We start from the raw sequence: 15,709 nt of genomic DNA, 5'->3' as shown, positions 1-15,709 counted from the left end.
AGTGGAAAAAAGCCATAGAGGGAATCTTCAAAGTAGTTAAGAGTAGGGGAGCAGCTTCAGTGATAATTTCTTAAAGCAACTGATTGTGTTATTTTCTTCAAAGTATGAGTCTGTTCTGGGAGAGTTCCACAGGTATCTTCAAGGTGTACAAGGGATATAGAGCTCCTGAAATGCTTGTCCCCAACCCCAACATAGTCAGGATTCTGTAATCAGAATCTTGAGTCAGTGCATAGGGAACAGGAAATTTTACTTATTCTGTGGTAATACACACATCTATTAGTATTGATCAATCAGTGATTCTCTACCTTGGCTGTATATTGTAATCACTTGGATAGCTTTAAATACTGACACTGAACAGTGGTTACCTTTGGAAGAGTATTAAGTGGGAGGGGTAAGAAGGAGTTTTTCTGGAGTGCTAGAAATGGCCTATATCAGGGGTCAGAAATGCTCATTCCTTTATATATTGTCCATCACTGCTTTTGTACTACAAGAGTTCAGTAGTTGTGACAGACAGTGGCTGGACCATAAAACCAAAAACATTTGGTCCTTTACAGAAAAAGTTTGCCAACCTTTGGTCTATGTCTTTTTTTAAAAAAATATTTATTTATTTATTTATTTATTTAGGCTGCGCCAGGTCTTAGTTGCAGCACGCCGGATCTTTAGTTGTGTCATGAGGACTTCTTAGTTGTGGCATGCAGACTTCTTAGTTGTGGCGTGCATGCGGGATCTAGCTCCCCAACCAGGTATCGAACCCAGGCCCCCTGCACTGGGAGCACGGAGTTTTACCCACTGGACCACCAGGGAAGTCCTGGTCTATGTCTTTATCTGAGTCACAATGTGTTGTATATATATGTGTATAAGACTCAGATAAAGATCTATTGAGCAGTACACTTACAATTTTTGTACTATACTGTGGGTAAATTAAACCCCTAAAAAGAAGTAAATAAAAAGAGAAAAATTCAAGTGCTGGGGTACCACCTCTAGATAGTCTTATTTAATTGGTCTATGTTATGGTATCAGGGCTTTTAAAAGCTCCTAAGGCAATTGTAATAAGCAAACAAGATTGAGAACAACAGAGTTAGATCCTCATTTATATGAACAGACAAACAAGGATCACCAAATACTTAAGGAAAACCAACCACATGAATGAAAGACACCAAGTACACATACAAAAAAAGAAAAAAAAAACAAACCCTGAAGAAACAGTTAATAAAGAAAACATAGAAAACTTAAAAATAGATGTCATTATTATTCTATAAAATATAAGAGGGTAGAAATCCACTAAGAGCAGTCAGCTCTGCAAAGGAATTAATCAGATAAACTACTTATTTTGAACAATCATTATTGTAAAATCTCTCAGTCAAATGATTAAACAGCAGAAAGATAATACATGTGTTGCAAATTAGTGAACTGGAAGATTAATTGGTGGCATTCTCCCCAGATATGGTGCCAAAGAAAAGGATAGGAAAATTATGGGAGAGAAGTTAGGAGACTTAGAGGGCAGATCTAAAAGAGTAAATGTCTAGACAATAGGAGTACCAGAAGTAAGTAACAAAGAGAATGAAATAATAGTGAACCAAATAATAGTGAACTAAAATGTCCCTGTATTAGTGAAAAACTTGAGTCTTAAGATTGAAAGTGTTCACCTAATTAGTGCTGATCTGAGGGAAATATATCTATTTGAGGAGGGAAATGGGAAAGGTTTAGTTAACAAAATTAGAATGTGTTGGGACTTCCCTGGTGGTGCAGTGGTTAAGAATCCGCCTGCCAATGCAGGGGACACGGGTTCGAGCACTGGTCCAGGAAGATCCCACACGCCGCGGAACAACTAAGCCCGTGCGCCACAACTACTGAGCCTGTGTTCTAGTGCCTGTGAGCCACAACTACTGAGCCCGTGTGCCATAACTACTGAGCCCGCGTGCCTGGAGCCCATGCTCTGCAACAAGAGAAGCCACTGCAATGAGAAGCCCGTGCACTGCAACGAAGAATAGCTCCCGCTCGCCACAACTAGAGAAAGCCCGCATGCACCAATGAAGACACAATGCAGCCAAAAATAAATAAATAAATAAATAAATAAATTTATTTTTAAAATGCTATAGAATGTGTTATATTGGTAGATCAAGAGAGAAACAGGTAAGTTACTAAGCAGGCTATAATGTGTCCTTATTCCAGTGACCAAGACAAGCCAAGAACATAATTGGAGTTCAACTTGAGTGTCCAAGCAAAATTTAACTATACAAGTATGACTACTAGGTGTTCCAATTTTAGGCTCCTTTATGTAAATTATATAGCACTGAGAAGAGCCATATATAAGTAAAATAACCAGTAATTAGGGGGGGAAAACACATGATCTATCTAGCTTCCACTTAAAGGAAGGCCAAGGCAAGAGGTTTGGAGGGAATTGTGCAGTGGAGAGAGGTAAGATCACATGGATATATTCTTGGGCTAAATAAAAAGGATTTACTGGGCCTGTCTGGGCCTGTAGAGAAAATAGCTCATGTTTCTGCACAGTTAGGGCTTGCTGAGCAAATCTTACTGAAACTTGGGACCTGGGATAAAAGGGCAAGCCTTGGAAGGTAATTTACAATTGTGTAGTAAGAGAACTCCAGACAGATTTATCACTCAAAGTATGTGTTACATTTCATTCCTAGATTGTAAAGCTGGAGACAATGGTCTGATCTTTCCCCTAGAAAGATTTATTTACATTCCAAAAGGTTAGAGTAAGGCTACCAGATCCTTCCCAAGGAGCAAAGATTTTTTTCTCTCCTTTCAACAGGGACAGCCCCCCGCCCCCACCCACCCCCCCCCCCCGCCCCGCCTTCTATATAAATGCCCAGAATCACTTCTTCTGCATTCCTTGTCTGCAATATAAATTGCTTGTGTAGGGTGACATCTAACTCTCATCTTGTCATCCAAAGTATAAGATATTAGGGCACAGGAGAACTACAAAATTGTTATTTTCTTGAAAGTAAATAATGATTAATCTATTCTGTTCCAGAAATCTCATGTGCATTCAGGATAATATTAATAAATAGGAATATTAAAAACAGCCTGCAAACTCTGGACCTTTTTTTTTTTTTTACCTCTCATTAACATGGTTACAGTAAGTATAAGTAGATCAGATGTTTGTGCATCCATATTATGTCATGTTTTCTACCAGTTGCTTTGCTACACATGAGGAAATCCCAGAGATAGAAGATGGGAGATATCATTTTCCTCATAGCTTTTGTGGATTGCCTTAGATAAAAAAACAACTGTGGCACCTTGCTGCCTTGATTGCTTAACATGTTCCTAACTGCCATTAAGGAGAATCATGCTTACCCAAAGAGTCAGAATGGGTAGAATAGCCACCCAAAGGGCAAAGGACAGCTGAAAAGGTGAAGAGTATTAAAGAGAAGACAAAAGACTAAATTGCATTAGCCAGACTAGGCTCTATTATGCTGTGGGAGTAAACTACCTTAAACCACGGAGCTTAACTCAACAAAGGTTTATTTCCTTCTCAACTGTGTCCACTGCAGGTCAACACAGGGATCCTGTTTATTATAATCGGGAACGCTGGCTGACTTCATCACAATACCTACTTCCATGAGCACACAGCAGGGTAAAAGAATGTGGGAAATTGCACATGGACAATTTAAACTTGTCTTTGAGTAAAACATATAACTTTGGTTCACATTTTTCGGGTAAAGCAAATCACAATGGCCTCATCTAACTTCAAGGGGTGGGGAAGAGCGATCCTACCATGTGCTTGAGAAGAGAACAGAAACACTCAGTAGATACCACTAGTCACTACCTCAAGAAAGGTCTTTCTTTCTTGTCACCAAATATTTTGTCTACTCCTTTTTCTTCATGCAGAACACATTTACCACTCCCCATGGGAGGAATCGAGAAGTCTCTCTCATTCAATCACTTTTATACTCTCAAAATCTAGGATCTCTGAATAGTGTTTGGAAGTTTCTTTATCTGTTCTGGAAGACTATGAACTAAAAAGAAAAGTTATCTGCCCCTTCATATCCAATATTCAGGCAAAAACAACCACAATAACAATCCCTTCTGGAGAGAAGATTAGGAATCACAACATAGTCACTGGCTAACAGCAACTCTTAACTTCTACTAAACATACTCAGAAAGAGTTCCCTGCCTAGGGAGGGAGAATATTCCTTGGTAAGCCCTGATTCTGCTCCCTGGGAAGGGGGATCCCTGGTCAGTTTTTCCCTATGGACCTTGTCTCTGCCCTCAGAGGGTGTCTTTCTTTTCTGTCACCCTCCTTAACCACATCTGGATTGAGCATCAGAAAATATTTACTCCTTGTGGGCTGAAAAACTCACAACCTGCTTCCTCTTTATAGTAAATATGGAGCCCAAGGGTCATTTTAAGTTTCAAACAGTCACAGTAATTTTGTCCAGGCTTCTTACCTATTTAGTTTGGCTCAGATCCAAATATCAATAACCATACCCACAATTCATTACTAAACACACTTTGCATATTTACTATATTTATTTGCTTTCTCAGACTCATGTTTCTCACATCTTAACTATGAGTACCTTGAGCCTATCAGGCTTTTATAGGAGAGCTGGACCCTAAGTTTATTTTCCCTCAACCATTCTTTCCAATACAAAATATTTACTTGTGGTAACAGCCCTAATTTGTCTTTCCTTTGAGACGATGCAGTCCATTCAGAGATCTTTACACTGGTCAAATAAGCATGCCCTTGATTTAATCCTGCTCTAAGGCTGTTTTAAGAAGCTATTGCCAACAAAAAAACTCCTTTGTTTTATCTTTTACTCATTGAGGCTAACTTGCAATTGTCTCTTCCAATTTTACAAGTCCTCACATTTGTGGACTCTTACCTTTTGTCACTGCTTGCAAACCAGCCAATTCTTTTCTGACCGTGGCACTTTCTTTTAATAACTTGTCAAATGTGGTCAACAGTGATTAACACACAGTGCCAACATTCTCTATTCCAATCTCTTCTCCTAGAGCTAAACATTCATTAGGTAAATTATCTGCCTTACAAATTAATACAGGCAAAAGTTTCAGTAAATATTTCACCATTACAAAACATGGATCACCATTCTTCCAACCCCTGATAACAGTTTATTTGGTATCCCTCATCTGGTACCTCAGCCAATGCTATTATTATTATTAATTTTATTGGTTTTTTGTTATGGTAATACCCTCCTGTTTCAGTCTGGATAGGCTAGATTATGCTGTTATAATAAACAACCAAAAAATATCAGTGGCTTGAAACATTAAAATATTTCTTTTTCATACTGTCTGTTCAATGTTGAGCAGCAGGAGGGCTTTGCTCACTGTAGTTACTCAGAGTCTAGACTTACAGAGGCTTTAGATAAATGTGGGTTTTCACAATCACTACTGCAGAGGAAGGAAAATGTTGCAAATTGTGTACTGCTATTAAAACTTTCATGGAAGGGATATGTCATGTCTTCTCTAATCTTATTAGCTAATATTGGGCTGGCCCAAAAGTTCATTCGGGTTTTTCTGTAAGATGTTCTGGAAAAACCCAAACGAACTTTTTGGCCAACCCAATCCATGTCACAAAGCCACACATAACTTCAAGGGGTGTGGGAGGTACAATGTGCCCAGAAGAAGAAACAGAAACATTTGAAAAACAACACTAATGACTTATCACAAGAAACCTAGACACATCCCAGATCATGTTTCGAATTCTGTAGATAAAGGGAAACACTGAAATTTTCTACAGAGAAAGAGGTTACCTACAAAAAAAGGTGAATCTGACTTGTATCAGACCTCTCATCTGCAATGCAGGATGTTAGAAACAGTGGAATAATGTATATACAATGCTGAAGGAAAAGGATTTTAAACTAGAATTCCCTAGCCAGGAAAATTATCAATTAAGTATGATGGCAAAATAAAGGCCTTCTGAGCCACACAAAGACTCAGAAAACTAACAAAACATGCCATATAGCTGAAATAATTATTCTGAGACATACCTGGGCAAAAGGAAAACAGAATCCAAGCAAAAATAAGGCAAAATATAGGAAACAGTGGTGAATAAAAAATAAAACTTGCAGTTTACAATATATAGCTATTGATAATAAGGCTACAAAATTAACACAATTTTTAATGTAATGGCTTATAAAATAGCAGTGATGTACTATTGAAAATAATGATTTGAAATAAAAATTCAGGTGATATCAATAAAACCTGGATACTGTGGTAGGGGCAGAAAATAAAAGCTTACTGAAAGTCTTGTTTGGGAGAGAAACTAAATTTTGATTACTATTCTTTGTTGACAGGAGGTTGTAAGTTTAAATATATTTGCTAGAAATTTGAAGGCAACAACTTGCAGAATGGAAAAAAATTATTAGAGCTTACAAAAGAGTAGATGATGGTAGAGGGGAGAAATAAAATGCTATCCATCTAGCAAAAATGAGAGGACAAGAAAATGGAGAAAGAAATTACGAGGAAACCAAGATAAACATAAAAATTAAAACCAACTAACAAAAACTACATCATGCATGTTCCATTTCTTGTATTGGCAACATGAAGAGCTCCATGGATCCACTCCCAGTGAAATTCATAGCCATTATTTTTTAAACAACCATATAAAATATCTGGAAATAGTCCTAAGGGAATATGCAAATTAAGAAACACTTATTCAAAAAAGTTTACTGACACTTGGTAAGAACAGTGAGAGTCTATGGTATTTGAACCATGACCCACTTCCTTCCTCCACCCTCCCAGCACAGTGTTAAGGAAACTCCACTCCAGGTGCATGCAGCCAAAAACATAGAGTTCCCTTTCCTTCCAGTTCCCAGTCAAGGGCTTTGGGTATCTTCTGGGAAGGATGGGAATCAGCATTTCTCATCCCATCCCAAGGTACCTGTTTCAGAGGCTAAGTTTCAGGAGAGTAAAGCTGAGAAGTGGAGAATCCCTTCTTTCACCCAGCTCCCAGTTGTGGGACAGAGTCTTTCCCTTAGGAACAGTGCACTGAGAATACTGGAACCCTTATGTTCCTCACCCTGGCAGAGTTACCATGCCAAGAGAGGCAAGCCAAAAAGACCTGAGGCAACTGACCACTTCCCCTCCATGCCAAGCAACCCACTACTAAAGCAGGGGTATTATTTAGAAAAAAAAATTCCACTCTCCCTGCTTCCAGCTCCAGAGCAATGGGCTCAGAGATTTTGACCAGGAAGATGCAATCCATAAGAACAGAGATCTCTGAAGACTACCTAAAGGAACTGACTTCATTTGATACAGAGTATGGGGAAGTCCAAGCCTAAAAGCACTCTTAAAAACAATGGAGGTTGTTATGACAAGCAGTTAAGTGGATACTGGTACATCTATTAGAGACATAAGCTAAACCACAGGCTAGATAGTTTGCCAGAAAGAACCAGAGAAAGAGATAGCTAAGGCCCTACTGGATCAGAACAAGTCTCAAAAATTGAACTCAAAAATTGTATCTGTAAAGGAGTCCAAATTTAATGGGATCAGTCTGTGGAACAATTTATGTCCCAGAGCATAGTTTAGTTGAAAACAATCAAGAACTGGTCAGTAATCACTGGAGTTTAAAGATGGTGTGGTCAGGTAAAGAGACAAAGACAGGTGTGGTCAGGTAAAGAGACAAAGGCAGGTATGGTAAAACCACTGTCATCCTAGGATGACTGTGCATATGCCTGAAGTTTGCCTTCTGAAGAGTGACACCAGAGGTTGCACTCTGTGGGGGAAATACACTTCACTAAGATAATATAGCTAGTCATCAAATAACTAAGTAAACAAATAACAAAACAAGCCTCAGAATGGGCAGCAATTCCAAGAGTTGCTACAGTGAATTACCCAAAATGTTGTTTCCAACAAAATATCATGAGACATGCTAAGAAACATGAATGCCTTACCCATACGTAGGGAAAGAGCAGGCAACAGAAACTGCCTGTGAGAGCAACCACATGTCAGATTTAAAAAAGACTTCAAAGTAGTCCTTATGAATATGTTCACAGAACTAAAATAAACCATGTTTAAAGGAGTAAATAGAGATATGAAGACAATATCTCATCAAATAGAGAATATTAACAAAGAGAAGTTATTTTTAAAGAGAACTAAATGAAAATTCCTGAGTTGAAACATTTAAAAACTGAAAATTGACTAGAGGGACTCAACAGTAAATAATAAATGGTAGAAGAAAGTATCAGCAAATTTAGTGAAACAGGAATAAAGTTTATGCAATCTGAAAACAGAACAAAAAGAATGAAGGAAACTGAATATAGTCTCAGAGAAATGTGGGATACCAATAAGCACATCATAATACACATGATGGGAAATAGCAGAGGTAGAGAAGAGAGAGAAAGGAGAAGAGAAATATTTAAGTAAACAATGGCAAAAAACATCCAAATTTGATGACAAAAATTAATCTAGACACTCAAGAAGCTCAAAGAACTCAAGTAGGATAAAGACAATGAGGTTCACAAACAGATACATCATCATAAAAATGCTGAAAGCCAAAGAAAAAGAAAATCTTGAAGGCAACAATAGTAAAATGACTTCTCACTCACGAGAGAACATCAATAAGAATAATAGTTTATTTTATATCAGAAACAATGGAGGACAGAAGACAGGGAGACAATATACTGTAAATGCTCAAAGAACAAATTATCAACCAAGAATGCTGTATTCAGCAGAGGTATTAGCCAAAATAGGCGAAATAGACATTCCCAAAATTTAAAAAAATTGACAGTTTTTAAAACTGAACTCAATTTACAAATTATATTACTTTCCAGTGACAACATAGTGATTCAATATTTTTTTAGATTATACTCCATTTGAAGTTATTATAAAATATTGCCTGTGCTGTACATTACATCCTTGTATCATTTATTTTATACCTAGTACTTTGTACCTCTTAATCTCCTTCCCCTATTTTGCCCCTCCCCCCACCATGCACCCCACTGATAACCTCTAGTTTGATCTCTGTATCTGTGAGTCTGTTTCTATTTTGTTATATTCATTTATTCATTCATTCATTTATTTACTTACTTAAATACTTAATACTTAAGTATAGTTGATTTACAATATTGTGTTAGTTTCAGGTATACAGATTCAGATTCTTTTCCATTATAGATTATTGCAAGATATTAAATATAGTTCCCTGTGCTTTATAGTAAATCCTTGTGGTTTATCTATTTTATATAAAGTGGTTTGAGTCTGTTAATCCTATACTCCTAATTTATCCCTCCCCCTTCCCTTTCCCCTTTGGTAACCATAAGTTTCTTTTCTATGTCTGTGAGTCTGTTTCTGTTTTGTAAATAAGATGATTTGTATTATTTTTTAGATTCCACATATAAGTGATATCATGTGATATTTGTCTTTCTCTGTCTGACTTACTTCACTTAGTATGATAATCTCTGTGTCCATCCATGTTGCTGCAAATGGCATTATTTCATTTTTTTTTTATGATTGAGTAATATTCCATTGTAGATATATACCACATCTTCTTTATCCAATTATCTGTTGATGGACATTTAGGGTGTTTCCATGTCTCAGCTATTGTAAATAGTGCTGCTATGAACATTGGGGTGCATGTATCTTTTTGAATTAAGAGTTTTCTCTGGATATATGCCCTGGAGTGGGATTGCAGTATCATATGGTAGCTCTATTTTTAGTTTTCTAAGGAACCTCCATACTGTTCTCCATAGTGGTTGCACCAATTTATATTCCCACCAACAATGTAGGAGAGTTCCCTTTTCTCCACACCCTCTCCAGCATTTATTATTTGTAGACTTTTTGATGATGGCCATTCTGACTGATGTGAGGTGATACCTCATTTGCATTTCTCTAATAATTAGCGATATGGAGCATCTTTTCATTGCCTGTTGGTCATCTGTATGTCTTCTTTGGAGAAGTGTCTATTTAAGTCTTCTGCCCATTTTTTGATTGGGTTGTTTGTTTTGTTTTATTTTGATATTGGTTGTATGAGCTGTCTGTATATTTTGGAAATTAAGCCCTTGTCAGTTGCATCATATACAAATAATTTCTCCCAGTCAGTAGGCTGTATTTTCCTTTTCTTCATGGTTTCCTTTGATGTGCAAAAGCTTTTAAGTTTGATTAGGTCCCTTTTTTTTTTTTTTTTTTTTTTTTTTTGCTTTTTACTAGAGCTCTATTTTCTTTCTTTTTTTTTTTTTTTGAGGTCCCATTTGTTTATTTTCACTTTTTTTTTTTTTTTGCCTTGGGAGATTGATGTAAAAAAGCATTACTTCAATTTATGTCTGAGGATGTTTTGCCTATGTTTTCTTCTAGGAGTTTTATGGTGTCATATCTTATATTTAAGACTTTAAGCCATTTTGAGTTTACTTTTGTGTATGGTGTGAGGATGTGTTCTAACTTCATTGATTTACATGGGGCTGTCCAGCTTTCCCAAAACCACTTGCTGAAGAGACTGTCTTTTCTCCATTGTATAATCCTGCCTCCTTCGTAGAAGATTAATTGACCGTAGGTGTGTGGGTTTATTTCTGGGCTCTCTATTCTGTTTCATTGATCTATTTGTCTGTTTTTACACCAATACTATGCTATTTTGATTACTGTAGCTTTGTAGTATTCTCTAAAGTCTGGGAGGGTTAAGCCTCCCACTTTGTTCTTTTTCCTCAGAATTGCTTTGGCAATTCTGGGTCTTTTGTGTTTCCATATAAATTTTATGATTATTTGTTCTAGCTCTGTAAAAAATGTCATGGATAATATGATAGGGATTGCATTAAATCTGTACATTGCTTTGAGTTGTATGGCCATTCTAACAATATTAATTCTTCCAATCCAAGAGCATAGGATAACTTTCCATTTCTTTGTATCAGTTTCAATTTCCTTTATCAATGCTTTATTGTTCTCAGTGTATAGCTCTTTCACATCCTTGGTTAGGTTTATCCCTAGTTATTTTTTTAACACGATTTTAAATGGGATTTTTAAAAAACAATATTCAGAGAAAATTTATACTCTTAAATGCATTCATTAGAAATTATTCAGTAAACAAGAAACACTGAAATTAAATAAATTCCATATTCAATTCAATAAGCTAGAAAAAGAACATCAATGTTAACCAAAGAAATATAAGATGAAAGAAATAATCAAAATAATATCAGATACTAATAAAATAGAAAATACACAAACAAGAAAAACTTAATAAACTCAAACATTAAGGTAGTTATTAAAAATAATTTAACACATCTCTGGCAAGTCTTGAGAAATAAAATTCGAATGGACATGAAAAAGAAGAAAAGGTGACATATAAAAATATATTAGAGAATTTAAATCTTAAGATAGTACAATAAACAACTTTTAGCCAGAAGACTTGACAATTCATATTAAATGGACAATATTTTAGGAAATAAATCACTAATATATTACCAAGGTTGACTGAAGAATAGAAAATGCACATAGTCTTTGACCTAGAAACATTCCACTACTATGAAATCATTCTAAAGATGTATTCTCATATATGCAAAATAACATGCATTCAAGGTTACTGGCAGTGCCAGGGCTTACAACAGCAAAAAATAGAAATAACCTAGTGACCTATTGAAGCCAAACCTTTTCTCTTGGATAACACTGGATCACCCTTGTGCAGACTCAAAAAGATTCCAATAGACTGACTGGCCTGAGGTCTCAGTCCTTCAAATTAAGCCTTAAGATGTGGTTATAATGGTCTGTTCAAAATAAAAATCTGGTAGTGGGTACATGGGTATCTGTATCATTATTTTCTAACTATGTAATTTTTTAATTTGTCAAAATAAAGTTTAAAATTTTCATTAAAAATGTAGTACACTTTCATTTTCAGCTGTCACATGTAAAGTACTTAGAAGTTTTCACTCCTATCATTACAGTAAGGAAAATGCTGAATAAACTGAAAATCAATCATTTTTCTTAGACTCATCAGATAATTGAGGTTACATGTAAAACTGCCACTCCAAAATTGGGAAAGAAAGGTGAATAAAGACAAACACAGCTGAGAGCAGCTTACCAGTAGTAGAAGTCATGGAGCTATAAATTGGTAGGAACACTTAAATGGCATTACATTAATTAAACAAGGAGGCCTTTAGACTGAGGTGGCTCCAACACCATGGCAGCCTATGTAACCAAACCAAAATCTAAACCTATAAATGCCTCAAGGTTACAAAATTGAAATCTAAAAGCAACCAATCACAAATAGCCAACTAGGCCTTAAGCTATAGCCAATCAACAATTTCCTTACTTTGCTTCTACCTTTTCTCTATAAAAGGCTTTTCCTGAGCTCCTGTCAATGAAGTGCTCCTAACCACTTCCAGTTTGGTGCTGCCCAGTTCAAATTTATTTTTGATCAAATAAAGTGTTACAATTTTAAATATGCCTCAGTTTATCTTTCAACAATGGAAACATTGACAGTTTTCTGGAGGCTGAATATAAACTAGCATGAGACGAAGAAACTCCAGAATCTGTAGTCTTATGGGAGCACTTTTTAAAAAGTGCTTTATAAAAAGCTTTATAAAAAGCTATACTTTTTATAGCTTTTACCTCCAAGAATCCCATCAGATTTTCATAGTGAGTAGCCAAGAAAAATCACCTCATGTCTTTGGCATTGGGAGGGGGAAAGCTACCATTTTTTAAATACACATAGTACATTCTCCATAACAAAGATGGACTCTCTAGTAAAAAAGAGTTTACCAAAGTCTTATCTCATGTAGGCAGAAGGGCAATTAACTTACTCCAGCTACCTCTAGCATTCTTGTCTCACCTAAGCTGGGAGGGGCAGTAAGAAAAATCTCTGAAGGACACAGCCCAGAAAAATAGATATTCTAAAAGACTGAGATTCAATCATAATATTATAGAAGTCTTCTTTCTCCTGTCCCCTCTATATCAATGTCTCCATTATAATGACAACAGTAGATTATAGCTGAAAGAACTGCAAGACAAGAATCTATTTAAGATGTAGTTCCTAGGGAAACCCAAAAACAACAGAAGAGGGAAAAAAAGGATGTAGATGAATTTTAAACCTCTGGCATCTACAGGTGCAATACTAGCCAAACTGACATAAAACCTCACACTATAAAGGCCAATTTACTTCAGTTCCTACTGTCCAATATAATGTGCCTGGCATTTCAAAAAAAGATTACATGGCATCTAAAAGGCAAGAAAAAATACAGTCTGAAGAGACAAAACAAGCATCAGAAACAGACTCAGATATGACAAAGATGTGGAAATTATCAGACAGGGAATTTAAAATAATTATGACTTATATGTCAAGGGCTGTAATTGAAAAAGGAGACAATATGCAAGATAGATAGTAAGCAGATGTAAGCTGTGATATGGGAAGTCTAAGAAAGATTTGAAAGGAAATGCTAGAAAAAAACCACTGATAACATAAACTAAGAATGCTTTTGGTGAGCTCAACAGACTGGACATAGCTGAGGAAAGAATCAGTAAGCTTAAAAATATGTCAATAGAAATCCCTTAAAAAGAAATAAAAAAATGAAAAAAAAGGGAAAAAACAAAACAAAACAGAATATCCAAGAATGGTGGGACAGTTTCAGAAGGTGTACTGTTTAAGTAACTGGAATATCAGAGGAAGGAGAAGAAAGAGAATTTAATTCATAAATTAAACAATACACATCCAAATACCTCTGGGTCAGTGAAGAAGCCCCAATATAAATGTTTTGATATTTTGAATTCTTACCAAAAAATGCAAATAATAAAAAACTGTGGAATATAGCAAAAATAGTGCTTAGGGATAAATTTATAGCACTTAATGTATTAGAGAGAAAAAAAAGATCTAAAATCAAAACCTAAGATTACACCTTAGGAGTCTAGAGAAAGAAGAGCAAATTAAGCCAAAGGCAAGCAGAAGAAAAGAAATAAGAATTTCTGCAGAAATCAATGAAATTAAAAACAGGAAAACAATATAGAAAATCAGTGAAACCAAAACTAGTTATCTGAAAAGATCAACAAAATTGATAATTGTCTAACAAGGCTAATAAAAAAATTAGATGACATAGATGACCAATATAAAGAAATGAAGGAATACTATGACAACTCTATGTCCACAAATTTAACACATTAGATAAACTTATCTCCAATGACACAAACCATAAGAACTCACACAAAGATAAAAATGTAACCTGAATAAACCTATATCTACTAAATAAACTAAATCAATAATTAATATCCTTCAAAAGAGAAATCACTAGGCCAAAATGGTTTCACTGGTGAATTCTACCAAACTTTTAAAGAAGAATTAACAGCAATCCTCCACAGGATCTTCCAAAAAATAAAGCAGAGGGGACACTCTTAACTCATTCTGTGAGACCATTACCCTAACACCAAAACCAGTTAAAGGTATTACAAGAAAGGAAAACTACAGACCAATATCTCTCATGAACATAGATCCAATTACCTTCAATAAAATATAAGCAAATCAAGTCCAACATGGATAAAAATAATTATACACCATGACCAAGTGAGATTTATTCCAGGTATCCAAAGCTGCTTTGACATTAAAAGATCAATTAATGAAATTTATGACATCAACAAGCTAAAGAAAAAATATCATATTATCATATGAACTGATGCAGAAAAAGCATTTGATAAAATCCAACACATATTCATGATAAAAATAGTCTCAGTAAACTAGGAATAGAAGGAAATTTCCTCAATGCTTGCCACCTATGATCAGGAAAAATGCAAGGATGTCTCCTCTGAGATCTCGTATTTGAAGTTGCACTGGAAGTTCTAGCTAGCACAATAAGAAAAGTAAAGTAAAGAAAAGAAGGATAAGATGTATAATTGGGGAAGGAAAAATTACGTCTCCTTTGTTCACTGAAGAAATGTTTGTCTATGTAGAAAATCCCATAGAATTGATAACAACAACAAAAAACTCTTGGAACTAAAAAGTGACTGTAGCAACGCCACAGGAAACAGGATTAATATTTAAAAAGTCAATTGCTTTTCTATATACTGGCAATGAATTAAAGGACTTTTAAATTAAAAATAACATTTACACAAAAAAATAACATTTACAATACTCTCCCCAAAATAAAGTAACTAGGTATAAATCTAACAAAATCTAGGTATAAATCTAGACAAAATTTTATACCTTTCACAAAAATTAACACCAAATAACCTGTAGACCTACATGTAAACTGAAGAAACTATAAAATCTCCATAAGAAAACATAGGAGAAAACTTACATGACCTTAGAATCAGTGATGAGTTTTTAAAATACAACACCAAAAGCATGATCAATGAAAGGAAAAATTGATAAGTTAGATTAAAAAAAAATTTTTTTAAATGTGAACTCTGTGAAAGACTATTAAGAGAATGAAAAGACGAGCCATACACTGGGAGAAAATAGTTGCAAAATATCTATCTGATAAAAGGCTTGCATACAAAATACAGAGAACTCTTAAAATTCAACAATAGAAAACAAACAACTCATTTAAAAACTAGGCAAAATATCTAAGCAGATATCTCACCAAAGAAAATATACAGGTGGTAAACAAGCATAGGAAAAGATGCTGAATATAATTCGTTATTAGGGAATTGCAAATTAAACAGTGAGATACCTTTACCTACTGGAATGTCTAAAATTGAAAAAAACTTACACGCCCAATAGCTGATGAGAACGCAGAGTAAAAGGGAACTATCATTCACTTCTGGTAGGAATGCAAAATGGTACATCCACTTTGGAAGACAATTTGGCATTTTCTTTAAA

This window comes from Eubalaena glacialis, chromosome X (assembly GCF_028564815.1).
Source record: "Eubalaena glacialis isolate mEubGla1 chromosome X, mEubGla1.1.hap2.+ XY, whole genome shotgun sequence".
NCBI classification, from domain to species: domain Eukaryota; kingdom Metazoa; phylum Chordata; class Mammalia; order Artiodactyla; family Balaenidae; genus Eubalaena; species Eubalaena glacialis.
The sequence above is the reverse complement of the archived record's forward strand: the minus strand, read 5'-3'. Positions refer to the sequence as shown.